Source organism: Anabrus simplex, chromosome 6 (assembly GCF_040414725.1).
Source record: "Anabrus simplex isolate iqAnaSimp1 chromosome 6, ASM4041472v1, whole genome shotgun sequence".
NCBI lineage: Eukaryota > Metazoa > Arthropoda > Insecta > Orthoptera > Tettigoniidae > Anabrus > Anabrus simplex.
The window spans coordinates 296,336,832-296,353,205 of record NC_090270.1 but is presented as its reverse complement, the minus strand read 5'-3'; positions in this window follow the sequence as shown (position 1 = coordinate 296,353,205).

Sequence of the window (16,374 nt, the reverse complement as noted above, 5' to 3'; positions counted from 1 at the left end):
CTCAAATTTGACGCCTTTCCTACGCAGTAAGGTCAAGGGCGCCGCTCTGTTAGCGAAGTTGGGAATAAATTTCCGGAAGAAATTCACTATGCCGATGAACCTGGGAATACCTTTGATATCCTTAGGAGGTTTGAAATCACGGATGGCCTTTGTTATGGAATGATCAATGGAAACACCATCGGGCGACACAATATGCCCTAGAAATGACATGGAAGGCTTAGCGAAAGCAACCTTAGACAACTTCACGGTTAAACCTGCCTTACGAAGTCGATTAAGGACCTTTTTCAGATGATCTAGATGTTCTTCAAAGGTCTCAGAAAATACGATGACATCATCAAGATAATGGTATAAGTACTCGAATTTGAGTCGGAGAAGACCCTATCTAGCAGTTTCGTAAGCACGGCTGCTCCCGTGGGGAGCGCGAAAGGCACGAGGTCTCCGCCGCAATCCTCAGGCATTCTTTGGGACCTTTGAATGATAAATTAGAAGAGCCCTGACTTTTCCCTGAGCTTTCATCGTGTTTTACAGGGGTTGTACCTGAAGAAGGTGAACACGCCGACTCAGCCGATGCCACTAGTTACTTTTGATTATTTACGCTGCTGGAGGTTGCACCAGAAGTTGAACAGGAGGGGGTGCGGTTAGCATTAGGGCAATTCTTGGCTATATGGGAAAACGAGCCGCATTTAAAACAGCCTTGGGATGACCCTGCTCCGTTCTTTGTCCCACTGGATTTAATCAACGGATAGTTTTTCCGGAGATGATCTGCCGACCCACAAGCATAACATTTGCGGGTTATGGAAATTCGGCGAGGTGGAGGCCGAAAAGTACTCCAAGACGGAGGGGGCTCCTTAGCGACACGCAAGGTGTCGGCATACCTAACTCCTTCGGCTGAGACAGCCATAGCTTCTAACTCCGCGAAGGTTTGAGGACGCGACGCAAAACACAGATATGACATGTAGGGTGGTGAAATCCCTTCCACAATGGCCTGTACAATTTGATCTTCAGGAAAATGAAGAGCAAATACCCTTGTATAAAACTTAATATCTTGGATGAAGTCTGCCAAGTTTTCATCCAGACGCTGTACTCTATAATATTACTTCTGTATTAGAGAGGACATTGCCCTAGCCGGAATAAAATTTGCCAGAAGGTGGGCGTGAAAGTCTTCAATAGATGATTGTTCAGATATGGCTCTAACTATTTTGTCTGAAAGGACGCCAATGAAATAAGGGTAAATAATCTGAAGAATTTGAGAAGGGGAAAGAGGAAACACCAGAGCGTGATCCTGAAACTCGACTAAAAATCTTAAAAAGGAAATGACATCACTAGTAGAACTGATCAAGAATATAGAAATTCCCCTGAGCAACATAACCAAAGGATGAGGCAAACTACTGAACCCAGATGACATGGTACGTAAAGGCCTAGGGGGCGGAGAAGCCTGTTCAGAGACTGCATTATTCAAAACGAATGGTGGAATGGATGTACGACGCTCAAATTCATTTACTAATGGGGCAGAAGTTTGTTGAGTTGCCACAGATTTTCTGCTTTCTACGTTCTCGGACAAGTCCTCTTCACATACGATGTTTACAGCAGTGGCTTGATCGGATTTGGGAGTAGCAGACCCAGTTAACAATTGACTAACTGTACTGGACATTTTAGAAAGGTGTTCAACAAGATTACTTGCCTCCTTACCCTGAACTTCGTTTAACTTCAGAGACAATAGATCGCTAACTCTATGATAAAAATGGAACAGTCTAGCTTGCACATGTTTAAGTTGATTGGGCGATGGATCACTTACTTAAAAAAAACTAACTACATATGCTAGCTCAGTAGTGTTGTCAGTGATAGTGGAGAGTGTCTCATCATTGTCTTTCTCTCCCAAAGTTGGGATGCTGATTGGCAATCCAAGGGATTCTTTAAGCTTGGTGGTATCGGCCGCAAACGTGCCTCCAGATTGAACATTTCTAATAGCTAATTCATAAATTAATTCCTCCTTGCGCAAATAGCCGGGATGGAGGACTTCGCGAGGGCCGGACATGATGACAGAAACGTTACAAATTTAGAAAATAGGAGAGAAATTCCATCCACTGAGAAAATTGTTAGAGTATAAATTAAATCGAATGTTTAGCCGACAAAAGGGGCTTAATTGAGACCCATTCAACCACGCTCTCCTACCACTTGTTACCGGGATTTGATGGATCAGCAGAGGTGAAAGAAGGTGCCGGGGTGAATGGGTCTAACTTCTTTGTCAAGAAAGAATTTAAACTGAAATGGAAGGTTATATTTTCAAAAAATCAACAATTTCTCACTTAGTGAGATAACAATAACATAGTAATTTAAAAACAAGATTTAGAAAAAATCCAAGATTTCTAGTCCTTAACACACTTCGGCTACAAGCCCTTAGTTTTACAATTTAGAGTGTCCCGATCAAACGTTACAGAGAAGCGTAATTTTACAAAGGGCAGAAATCCCCAAATACCTGGAGCACTTGCTCCTTAATTTACCATGTCCAGCCTCCTACACGCACTTTTACAATACTTGAAAAGAGCATACACGCTCTCAGTTTTTCAAGCCGCTCCATGGCAATAGTAGACTTTACAATTACTTGCCATTAAGGCACCATTTACAACAATGACACGGGGGTATCCTGTACCCAATCTACTGGGCCTTAGCAGATAAAGAACACGTTAAGTTAATGGCCCGAAATACAAAAATGAATGGAGGCGTGTACTTGCACTCCTAAATACTCATTTTAAAACCTAAAAGTCACTAGGCCGATGAAACACGGGCCATTCCCAAACTATGGAGGTGACCCGTATGAGAAAGAAATTTAAAACATTAAGGAAGAGAACCAGTTACCGAAACGTAGTCACCTCAAACCAAAATGAAGGGGAGCTCGAGAGGGTAAATCACTCTCTATCCCCGAATTACACTTCCAGATTTTATGAAGTTTTTACATCAAACGGCAGAAAATTACATGTTTAAAAGATAGGTTACATTGTGAAGATTTAGGACCTTTCCCGCGGGTTAAACTGCTGAGCTAGCAAGAAATAACGATGTTAAACGGCCATTACTTTACTGAAGACCAGCTGCCTGATGAAAGAGGCACCTCCCGCCTCCTGCTACACGTCCACACACTAGGTTAGACGTTGATCAAGTCGCCGAGAGACTAGAAAATCAACAGTTTATAAACCCTCAGGGAAAGTTCGAGACCTTTCATGAATAATTAAGCCACACCTCTCTCTTTTATTGGGTCGCTTAAAGTTACACATCAAATCGAAGAAGAAACCTGTGATTGGTAGGAAATTATTTACAGAAATTCTTGATTAATTAAAATCAAAACAGGCGGAAAGAAGGATAAATATTGCCAACTCACAACTGAATGAACGAAATTTAGTAAAGAACAAACTTATAAATACAAACTTTCTTCAAATAAAGTTCCTTCACTTCGCACCATGGTGCATGATCATAGTTTTTAGTAGAGACATCTATGAGATAGTGTCCACACTTCTTGAGGAACAGAAAACAAAACAAATTGAAATTCACACAGTACTGGCACCTTCATAATCACAAAATGAAGGTAGTGACATCTTCTGAGAAAATTTATATTTTGGTCCAGTTTTCAGTTCCGAGTTTCTCCTGTGGAGGAGGTTTTATTGGCGCAAGTTTTCAAAGTGCGGCGTAGGGGTGTACCTCCCGGTACAACCCCTAATAATAATAATAATAATAATAATAATAATAATAATAATAATAATAATAATAATAATAATAATAATAATAATAATAATAATAATAATAATAATAATAATAAGAAGAAGAAGAAGAAGAAGAAGAAGAAGAATATCACAAATGAAATAATAATAATAAAAATACATATATCATCTTGTAACGGTATTTGAACCGTTACACGACTATGCCGCAACCTACCAAAGTAATTAAGTTTTCTTCGTGGACTGACATTCATGATACTCCTATTCGAACAGATGAGCTGGAAAGATATTTAAAAGAAAATTGTGGAATGGAAGAAGATAGATATAGCGTCCTATTGGAGAACAAATGGTCAAAACTATCCAAAATTTCACCAGATCGCCACGAAAGGCAATCATCAAGTTCAGCTTCAGAGAGAAATTTCATTCAGCGGGCTTCATTCTCAACGCACGACGGTCACTTCTACAGCCAGACAATGCCGATGCTATTCTTTTCATTCATAGTAATTACATTCCACCACATTAACAATCACCAATAAACTACGCACACTAAGTAAAAGCTATGTTCAGGTTTGATTTTGTTGTTGGCACATTGCACGTCATTTCAGTTTGTATTTTATTTTGAGGTAAACGCGAATGAAGTCCTATGAATATGCTTCGTGTTATTTACGTTCATTTTCAGTTAACTTGATGTCAATTGCAAACGATTATTAGTTTATACTAAAGGGTCTGTTTGTTTTTATTATTATTATTATTATTATTATTATTATTTCAGTGTAGGAAAATCTCTACCGCTTAATTTCAAAATGCGATTAGCCTACTTTAAAATATGTTATTAGCGTACGGGAATTCGTAGAGTGAATGATCCAAATTGTAGTTTGACGTGAACATTTCGTTGTGCACGGCGCACGTGTTGTGGAGAAGTACTCACGGTTATTCTACTGAGCCCGCCCAGTGCGGTGGACTGCGGTGGGCTGTATGAGACCAGTGCTTTGGGCCAGTACTCTTCTGCGTCAGAAGAGAACGGCACTGCACGGGTTGAGCTGCCGGAGCTCGTAGGTTTGAAGTGCTGCGCGGTGGGCCTGGCTGCAGGACTCTGACGTGCACGTGTAAAAGTTTCACAATATTTGGATATTTATGGATTGCCCTCAAGAACATCACTTCTCTGTATGTCTTTCTGACTGTTGATCTCTAAATGCATTATATATTATCTTCATTACAACGATTTGTTTAGTTATCTTGTCAATTGCTTTCCAAACTATTCCAAAGATCTGAAAAAGAAAATCGGTACCTGTCAGTAGCGGCGATTTGAGGGCGAGGGGTGCAGTCGCCTTTTTATTCCATTTTAGCCGACTGAAACTAAGAATCATCAAGCAAAACAATATACAAGCCCTATTGTCTTATCAGCTAATTATTTCCTTTATTTTCTTTAATTATTAACAAAATTATTAGCGGAAATACGCATAAAATATCGTTTGACCCGTCTTACCGATTTGTAGAGCACCACATCAAGTTGTGGAGGCTTTGCATGTGCTGTGAGGAAGGGCAGCAGGGGTATACTTTTTTTTTGCTAAGGCCATGGACATTGAGTTCTAATTCACCCGCTTACCGCGCGCATTCGTCAGTCTGGCAGTCTCTGTAGTGTCTGTTATTTTCTTAGTGTGTATCGTAGTCAAATACAAAATTATTTTTTAATTGTAAATCTCGCCGTACTTCTTTTTAATTGTAATACATGCGTAATATTGTTCCTTTCGGGAAAGTTTTATTGTATGGTACTGAATCAAAATTCAAAAAGCTATTATTACCGCACTTAAATTGATAAACTTTCAGCCTTGTCCTCTGGTCGAAATTCGTTCAGAGCATAAGAAATTTATTATTTTGTAGCTTTTTTCTTTAGTTTCGATTTATAATAATGTTATTGGCTCTGCGTCCCACTATCTACTATTACGGTTTTCGGAGACGCCGAGGTGTCGTAATTTAGTCCCGCAGGAGTTCTTTTACGTGCCACTAAATCTACCGACAATAGGCTGACGTATTTGAGCACCGTCAAATACTACCGGACTGAGCCAGGATCAAACTTGCCAAGTTGGGGTCAGAAGGCCAGTGTCTCAACCGTCTGAGACACTCAGCCCGGCTTCAGTTTTGATGTATAACCCCCGCGCCTCCCACCTCGTCCACTATATCCCACAAACACGGGTACTATTTGTTGTCCGTACCGGTATATTTTTTGCCCCCGCACTTTTAATTCCTAATCGCCGCTACTGGTACCGGTAACATATATTCAAACTGGAAGTGTTCTTCAGACGAAGATGCCATACTAGTACCGGTAGAGCAAAATGAAAAATTGTATTTTATGCATGTTTGGTTTGGTTTTCAAGTCATTTAGTTGTAAAATTCGTTCATCCATCTCAAGATTATCACTTTAGTAGCACACACTACGTTACATCCACGTGAGCAACAGGAGGCCGATATATATCAAGAAATTAAATCGGTATGGTAGCCTAACGTTTAAATTACCGGCCAAGGAGTTCGAGCAGTTCTGATATTTGGGTAACTTCTGAGCGAACCCATGACTATATACTTTGGTTCTTTGCTGTCATGATATTTACAAAAGATAAACGACTTCCCATTACGTATAATGATTAAGATAATATATATTGTTTATAGAGATCAACTGCACAACAATAATAATACTTCTTATATTTATTTACACAATATCCTAACAAAATATACGGTACCGAACTCGAATATGCTGTACAATCTTCCTATACTGTTAGGTTTTCGTAGCAAGGAATGTTTCTTTGTAAAGAAGTGATCTCTTTGGACTGACTCAACAATAAACAAATGATTATCTGTATAGGATCCAACGTGTAAGTTGAGATATCCAAGTAGGCCAAAAGTTAATTTTCTGACAGAAAGAGAACGTGTGTGTACTGCATACCTACGACCAGCGCGGTGGTGAGTAGCCTATGTATCGAGATACATTTCTTGGCATCAAAGCTGAGCGAGGGAGTGCCTGAGAAGCGTACAAGGCGTTCAGTGAAGGTTCTAACCTGATCTGTGTTATTTATTCTCAGTCCACATAATAATTGCTTTTACACATATCAAGTGAAAAATCCCTGGCAAATTAAGAAATACCGTCGTTATTTGAGAAATATGAAAACATACTTAAGGCTTGTAGACAAGGACGGGTACGATGCGCATTGGTATCACCCAAATATCACTGTAAAATTTGTCACAAATGGAACATAATAATTGCTTTTACACATATCAAGTGAAAAATCCCTGGCAAATTAAGAAATACCGTCGTTATTTGAGAAATATGAAAACATACTTAAGGCTTGTAGACAGGACTGGTTTATGACGTACTGCGCTGCTGGTGCCGTCTTTTGTTACTTTCTTCAGGTCCAGGGCTAGCACCGTGGAATGGGAGTGCTATGTCTGTAGATTCTCATTATATTTGTCCATGCGCTGCTGGTGTCGTCTTTTGTTACTTTCTTCAGGTCAAGGGCTAGCACCAACGAGCTAGATTGGCTAGCACCGTGGAATGGGAGTGCTATGTCTGTAGATTCTCATTGTCCATATGACTAGAGCGGCCAGTTTAAACAGCAAAATGGAGGTCAACAGAAAAATAGCATGATCCCTGGACCAATAAATATTTTTATTTCTGTTCGAACGAAAGTAGCTCGATCCCTGGACCAATAAATCACTAGTCCACTGAATTTTTCTTATGTACATTGGCCATACCATTTTGTCGCCTATTAAATATTGCATATTGCGATACAATTCATGAAATGATGATGTTTGACAAGTGAAGCAATGAAACGAAACCAAAGAACTTCAGTGAACACAGATATCACACACGAAATCGTTGAAAGTGTAAGACAAAAGACATACGTGTGCCACTGTGAGCGCAACACCAAATGTACTTGTAAAGTGGTAAAGTACGTATGTATAATATTCTCCAAAAATCAAATATTTCTTAATTTGCCAGGGATTTTTCACTTGATATGTGTAAAAGCAATTATTATGTTCCATTTGTGACAAATTTTATAGTGATATTTGGGTGATACCAATGCGCATTATACCAAATCCCCGACCCGGCCGGGTATCGAACCCGGGACCCTCTGAACCGAAGGCCAGTACGCTGACAATTCAGCCAACGATTCGGACAAAAGGCCAGTGGCGGCCGCTCTTTTAAGGGTACAGGGTCACGTGCCCCCCACCGCCGTATATGATACGAGCCTGCTTGCTTGTCAGGTAGAAATTAAAATATAAAATAATCCAAATTAAGGTATTTATAGCTAATTGTATGTACCATATGCTTCCATTCTGCTTGTCCCAGTGCTAAATGCAGCAGCCGGGTTCAACCCTCTGTGAATGAGAGGGCAATGTACATGGGCGCCCGCAGGATCTTTTCCAGGGGGGGGGGGGGGGCACATTAACAATTTTCTTGAATATAAAAACCAATATAACGTCAGCAACATTAAATTGTTTACAGAAACTTCCAGTTATAACATATGCTAGATGACTGTCAGTAATTTCAGTTTATGAAATAATCTGGTATGATATTAAACAATTGAACATCAACATCTTTAGAATTCCAGGGGGGGCAAGTGCCCCCCCTTGCCCCCGCTTGCGGGCGCCCATGGCAATGTACAAGGAAAGCTTCCTGCTACTTAGCCGCTGGGCATATGGACGCGCGAGAACACTGCTGACATTACAAGGGCCTTGGTCACAAGCTCCTGTGCAAAGAGAAATGAAATGTCGCATGGCTTTTAGTGCCGGGATATCCCAGGACGGGTTCGGCTCGCCAGGTGCAAGTCTTTCTATTTGACTCCCGTAGGCGACCTGCGCGTCGTTATGAGGATGAAATGATGATGAAGACAATACATACACCCAGCCCCCGTGCCACTGGAGTTAACCAATTAAGGTTAAAATCCCCGACCCGGCCGGGAATCGAACCCGGGACCCTATGAACCGAAGGCCAATACGCTGACCGTTCAACCAACGAGTCGGACTGTGCAAAGAGGATAGGATAGAATAGAATAGCTCATGTGCCCGGAGCTTATTACTGGCACTGTTGGGACCGCGTGGTTGGGTCGCTGAATGTAACTAGAATACCAACAGGTAGGCCATTCCGGGCAGCTGCGCTGCCTTGGCTGGTGCGCGTTATGTCACCCTGAGGATAATGCTACCGCCAGATTCAATGCGTTATGTGTTGAAGTGTACAGTTAGTTGAGAGTTTTTTGATTAAATCTTGTTAGATATTTGAGTTACACTCTACTTAAGTCGTGTATCTTTAGAGAACACAACATTTATCATATAAAATGAATGTGAAAATATAGCACCGGGCGAGTTGGCCGTGCGGTTAGGGTCGCGCAGCTGTGACCTTGCATCTGGGAGATAGTGGGTTCGAACCCCACTGTCGGCAGCCCTGAAGATGGTTTTCCGTGGTTTCCCATTTTCACACCAGCCAAATGCTGGCGCTGTACCTTAATTAAGGCCACGGCCGCTTCCTTCCCACTCCTACGCATTTCGTGTTCCATTGTCGCCATAAGACCTATCTGTGTCGGTGCGACGTAAAGCAAAATAAAAATAAAAAAATAAAAAAACCTGTAGCTGTAATGATACACTTACACTCACAGCGGCGATTGCAAAATTGAGAAAAATAACATTTTATCAACGAAGTACTCGAAACTAATCAGCATACAAATTAGGTAAATACGTGAATTGAACATTTTTTTACCGAGCTCGATAGCTGCAGTCGCTTAAGTGCGGCCAGTGTCCAGTAATCGGGAGATAGTGGGTTCGAGCCCCACTGTCGGCAGCCTTGAAGATCGTTTTCCGTGGTTTCCCATTTTCACACCAGGCAAATGCCGAGGCTGTACCTTAATTAAGGCCACAGTCGTTTCCTTCCAATTCCGAGGCCTTTCCTATCCCATCGTCGCCATAAGACATACCTGTGTCGGTGCGAAAAGTTCCTTTTGGGGATAATTGTAAATACCTAGGTGTTAATACTAGGAAATATCTTCATTGGGGTAATCACATAAATATCATTGTAAATAAAGGGTACAGATCTCTGCACATGGTTGTGAGAGTATTTAGGGGTTGTAGTAAGGATGTAAAGGAGAGAGCATATTTGTCTCTGGTGAGACCTCAACTAGAGTATGGTTCCAGTGTATGGGACCCTCACCAGGATTACTTGATTCAGGAACTGGAAAAAATCGAAAGAAAAGCAGCTCGATTTTTTCTGGGCGATTTCCGACAAAAGAGTAGCGTTACTAAAATGTTGGAAAGTTTGGGCTGGGAAGACTTGGGAGAAAGGAGAAGAGCTGCTCGATTAAGTGGTATGTTCCGAGCTGTCAGTGGAGAGATGGCGTGGGAGGACATCAGTAGACGAATAAGTTTGGATGGTGTCTTTAAAAGTAGGAAAGATCACAATATGAAGATAAAGTTGGAATTGAAGAGGACAAATTGGGGCAAATAATCGTTTATAGGAAGGGGAGTTAGAGATTGGAATAACTTACAAGGCAGATGTTCAATAAACTACCAATTTCTTTGCAATCATTTAAGAAAAGACTAGCAAAACAACAGACAGGGAATGTGCTTAACTGGGCGACTGCCCTAAATGCAGATCAGTATTGATTGATTGATTGATTGATTTATTGATTGATTGATTGACCCGGTACTTTTGACTAGTTTTTGATCATTGTCACCCATGTGAATGTAGTGCCCCAGTTGACGGTACCAGTACAGGACGTTATCTGTTCATTAAATCCAAATGACTGAAGTACCTACAGACACGAAACTTAGTAGCACCTAAATACTAAATTGGTACACACAGCAACAAAACGATTTATTAGACAGTTTTCATACGCAAGGTTATGGGGCCGATGATCAAGATGTTAAGCAATATGTTCCGCCTTTTGCTGTTACTGATGGATAAGTATTTTTTCATCTTCCTCTTAGCACAGGTACGAGAAAGATGTGGTGTCCCTCGAAGCCTCAGTCTCATTTATGGCTGCGACTATATGAAAGCTGCTGAGGTATGAAATGTGCTGTATGTGATGTTTGGAAACGTGGATTGGCCCCTAACTGAGCCTTACGTTGTTCCCACTTACTCGTGCCAGTCTCCTCGATTTCATCTTACCTACCCGACCTTCCTTGATCAACACTCGTTCACTCCTATTCCGACGGCATTGTCAGACTCCACGGCTAAATGGTTAGCGTGCTGGCCTTTGGTCACGGGGGTCCCGGATTCGATTCTCGGCAGGGTCAGGAATTTTAACCATAAGTGGTTAATTCAACTGGCACGGGGGATGGGTGTATGTGTCGTCTTCGTCATCATTTCATTCCCATCACGACGCGCAGGTCGCCTCCGGTCATAAAATCAAGACCTGCATCTGGAGAATCGAACTATTCCTCGGACACTCCCGGTACTAAAAGCCATACGCCATTTCATTCCGACGGTATTAGGTTTTGCTAGGCCTAGGGAGTCTTTCACCCAGCAGCGGCTGGTGCAGAAAATCAGTTGTGTGTTGCAACCCTTCCCCCCTCAAAAAATAAAAATATTGAGAAACATATCGGTATGCGGTTTTCAAGAGGCTCTCCACTGAGTTTTCCACACTGAACAAACAACAACAAATATACACATTCCTCATAAAAAGAACTATAACTCCCAATGTTACCAAAATCATTGAAATTAAACCAGCAACGTCGTAATGTAAAATTTCATGTTATGTTTTTATAGTGACATTTGTAAACTACACATTTTTATTAAACAATATCACAATATCATGTCTTTATTTTGACAACATAAAACGTACAATTTTTATAGTTCATCGATTTACAAAGGTGGCTATGGAATAGGCAAGTTGGGAGTATTCAATTCTTTTTGGTATTAAAAGACCTGATGGGAACAGTCCCGTTTGCTTTGAGCGATCCCCTCTTAAATACTACCGCTGAGTCAAGAGGGTGCCACCTGCCACGTTCTCATTTCGGTCGTAAAGCAAGTGTGTCTAGTGCTGCCTCTCTGTGGTCGAACAAAGAATCGCTGTGAAGGGATGTCTTCGCGGTCTGGGTCTAGGCTGGTGTTTCCACAGCCTATCGGAAAAGTTGGGCATGCATACGCAAAAGGCAGACTTCGTGCCTTCTGGCAAAAAGCTTAGAAATTCTCGCTGAGCTGTGATCGCACAGCCCAACACAGCCACCCGGCGTGGAGCACACGACAAGGTACCTGGTTATGGGGGGGAGTTGAATACTTTCCTATTCTTTGGCTGACGTCTTTTTCAATGCACTGTATTTGACTGCAGATAATATTTTTAAAGTAATTTATGTTTCAAATAGGCAATGTGCTACAGCACTTCAGCACATAAGGTACGTTCGCCCCTGCTTTTAACCCCTCTAGGCATACCATGATCTTGACGTCTGTTTGGTATCTTGTGTGCTTGTTGATCCTGAGGGCTGTGCCAGCTCAGGGTTACCCAAGCTGGATTGGCCTCAGTGTAGGGCCAGATTAACACGGTGTCCTCCGAGTTGCCTGAGAGGTGTCTGTGCTCTTTATTGTTCATTACTATTTCTACCCTTCTGTTCTCAACTTCTTAAATTTCATTCCTCTACCTGTCTAGCCACCCTCTCTGCCTCGGGTACAATAGGTTAGTACGGAGGTTTTACCTCCCCCAATCACAAGTTTCGGGTCGTGGCGAGGTGATGCATGGTTACTGGGAGAGTAGTTGTTAGCGACCCCCTCCAGATACCGGGTGGCCTCTGGAGTATATAGCCTTGCCTTTGGCACTACTCATGGGCTCTGCCGAAGGTCGACTTCATATTTTCTGAGTACTCGTTGGACCAAAAACGGAAACTCACTCTTCTTTATCTAACTCTTTTTTTCAAAGGGTGGCGCCCTTCGAAAACGGTGTCCAGGATTGCTAAGAAACGTAAGCTGTATATTCCAGTTCCAGTGGATTTATAAGTGATGAACGTCTTCTTCGATTCCTGGTTGCTTCCAGGGTTGATGGTAAAAGTTTCCTCGAAGAATGTCCTTTTATGATAAGTAATTCAATAGAAGAAATTGTTGCTGGAGAAGTCGACGAGATGCGCAAGCTCCGCGATGGATCCGTACTAATAAAAACATCTACGGCTGAACAGTCCAGACGGCTACTTAAAACCAAGTTATTCGGAAAGGTAGATGTGGAAATCGTGAAGCACTAATCCCTGAACTCCTGCAAGGGAGTTATATTCCATAAGGATTTGATTAAGTCTTCCTATGATACTATGATCCGGTACTTAGTATGTCAGGGTGTAACCGACGTGGAGAGGTTGAAGAAGCTGCTCGATACGGGTGCTTTCATCCTTACTTTCGACGCCGAGACCGTACCTGAACGAATAAAAGTAGCAATGTATAGTTTGACTGTTCGTCCATATATTCCGTCACCAGTGTGGTGCTATAACTGTCAAATGTTTGGCCACACCACATTGCGGTGTACAGATTCGACGACCTGTAAAATGTGTGGGAAGTGCGAGCATGCTGGGGTTGATTGTACACCACCACATGTGTGCGTCAATTGCCCGAGTGTGCATGCGCCAATCTCAAAGTAGTGCCCCAAATTCAAGCAGGAGAAGAAGATCCAGGAGATAAAAACGCTGGATAAGCTATTTTATCCAGACGCCCAGAGGAAGTTCAAGTCTTTGGCTGATCCGGAGATCTCCATATCCTTCGTTGAAAAAGTCGCAAACGTACGGATCACTCCACAGAGTTTTGTACAGAACACCAGTACTGAAAATTGATCGAAAAGTCAAGGCCAGCAACAAAATGTAATAGCTAAAGAAATTTGAGTTTCACTACGTGAACCATCGAAAAGAGCGTTACTGCCGACGTTACCTGGGAAGGGCCCTTCCCAGGAACGTTCTTCTGGGAAGTCCTCCCTCACCGGGGCGGGAGGAGAGACTTCCACTAATAGGGCTGGAAAGTCCAGCCCTCCTTCCAATGCCCAGACCATAAAGGAGGGGGAGGTGAAGCCACAGAACTCCCTTAAGAAATTGAAGAAGACGTCTTCTCCAACTCAATCGGGGGTCACAGGATCCCCTAAGAAGTCCGGCAAGACATCTGGCGGTTCTCCTCCTAAAAAGGCAGAAACGGTGGGCAAGAGCGAGACGCCCCGACGCCCTCTTGCTCGATTACTTTCTGGAGAACCTAGTTCTCCCAGGAAGAAGGCCCATTTTTCCTGATTAATGAGATCACCGTCCGCGGAGTGCCCAGTCACCGCGTCTCATTCTTCTGAGGAGACCATGGAGAGTGAACCACTCATTGCCGTGGATGGTGATGATGACAAGAAAGCTGCCGACAAAGACGGCGCAACCTGGCAGGTAATGGACTGAACGAAAGGCAAGAAATTGCTCTAAATTAGAAGCGCTACCTATCCACAGAATGGCACTATTGCAGTGGAACTGCAGTAGTTATCACTGTCGCTTAGCTGAGTTACGTCAGTTGATATCCGTCTCTGCGGCCTCCATAGTCTACTTACAGGAATCTCGTTTGATACCTGGATACGACACGACTATGAGAGGATATCGTCTTTATTCCAAAGTCAGAGCAGCTGTGTATGGCGCGGCAACTGGGGCCGTTTGTACCCTAGTTCGCTCCGAAATCTTCAGCGAAGAAGTACCGCTCCGTTCTCAGCTAGATGCAGTTGCATTCGCACTCCGTTGCCAGTGATGAAAACGGTGTGCAACGTGTACATACCACCGGACTACGATCTTGAAATGCATACACTACAAGATTTGATCGTTCAGTTACCTCCTCCTTTCCTCTTGTTGGGAAACCTGAACGCTCGTAACACACTCCGAGGTTCTCCGTCTTCCTGAGCTAGGGGGAGGATGCTCGAGCGACTGATCAACCTGTTCGATCTTTGCGTGCTTAATACAGGGGAACAGACACATTTCAGCAGTGCACATGGCACATTTTTACACCTGGATGTCACTTTGTGCAGCCGTGCGCTCGTTCCCCTGCTACGGTGGCAAGTACACGACGACCTATGTGATAATGACCAATTCCCCATAATTCTATCTATCTTGAATCAAAGACAGTCCAAGTTACCTAAGCGCTGGTTACTTCGGTGCCCAAATTGACCAGAATTTTCCAAACGCGCAGTGATGACCGACGATGATATGCTGGAGTCTTGATGACGACGTTTCTTCCATTACTACTGGAATTTTGTCTGCTGCAGAGGAAACATTTTCTTCTTCGTCCGGTATTCGTCGTGGGAAACAGGTTCCATGGTGGACTGACGAAATTGCAGCAGCCATACGTGATCGCCGACTGGCTTTTAAGCATTATCGTCGGAATCCTACGATAGTCAATGGTATCACATTTAAGCGTCTGCGCGCGAAGGCCCGTTTTTTATTCGATAAAGTAAGAATCCTACGTGAAAAAAGGATGTGTCTTCCATGACGGCACGTACTCCGTCATCACAAGTGTGGACAAAACCCCGCCGTATTGTCGGAGTACAGAATGTGCTCTCAGTCCCTGGTATCTCCATTAATGGAGATATCGTTACGATTCCTTCAGTCATTGCTGACCACATCGCGTTACATTTCGCAGATACGTTCAGCTCAGGGAGATACAACGTGAAGCAGAGGTACACCATCTCTCTTTCGCCTCTAGTGCTTCGTGTCTCTACAAAGTGTATTTCACGGTGTGCGAGTTGTGGGAGTTGCGGAGTGCACTCGCGCTATGCAGAGACACGGCTCCTGGACCGGACAAAATCCACAATCAAATTCTTAAGCATTTGAGTGGCAGATGTCTCATAGATATCCTCGCCTTATTCAACAGAATATGGAGTGAGGGAGTGTTCCCATCTCAATGGCGTGAGGGAATTGTGATACCAATTCCCAAGCCAGGTAAAGAACCTAAACTTCTGGATAGGTATAGGCCAATATGCCTTACAAATGGCCTTTGTAAGCTTTTTGAAAGGATGGTCAACTGGCGTCTTGTGTGGGCCATGGAAAAGGAAGGTCTCTTGTCTAACCACCAGTGTGGTTTCCGCTCTCATCGGTCTGCCACTGATCGTCTGGTCAGACTGGAGAGCGCCATTCAGGAGACCTTTCTCCGGAAGGAACACCTAGTCGCCGTGTTTCTTGACGTGGAGAAAGCTTACAATACTACCTGGCGATATGGGATTCTCTCCACTCTACATCAGTGTGGATTTCGGGGAAATTTGCCAATGTTCATTGAGATCTTCATGCCCCTACGGCTCTTTCGAGTCCGAGTAGGGAATGCCTTTTCTCATTATTACGTGCAGGAAAATGGAGTACTTCAGAGATCAGCACTGTGTGTCACGCTGTTCGCAATCGCCATCAATGGCATAGTGGCCGCTGCTGGGCCCGCAGTCGTTCCATCGCTGTATGTAGACGACTTAACTCTACATTACAGCTGCGGAAGGGTGGCGTTTGCTGAGAGACAGCTACAGCACGCTATTAATCGAGTCGATAGATGGGCCCTGCAACGTGGTTTTTGATTTTCAGCGGCGTAAACCTCCGTTGTACATTTCTGTCTTCGTCAGCTTGTGCATCCTGAACCAGAGCTCCGCTTGCGAAGCAATGTCTTACCAGTGGTAGACGCCTGCAAATTTCTGGGTCTCCATTTTGATAAGAGACTAACGTGGCAGCC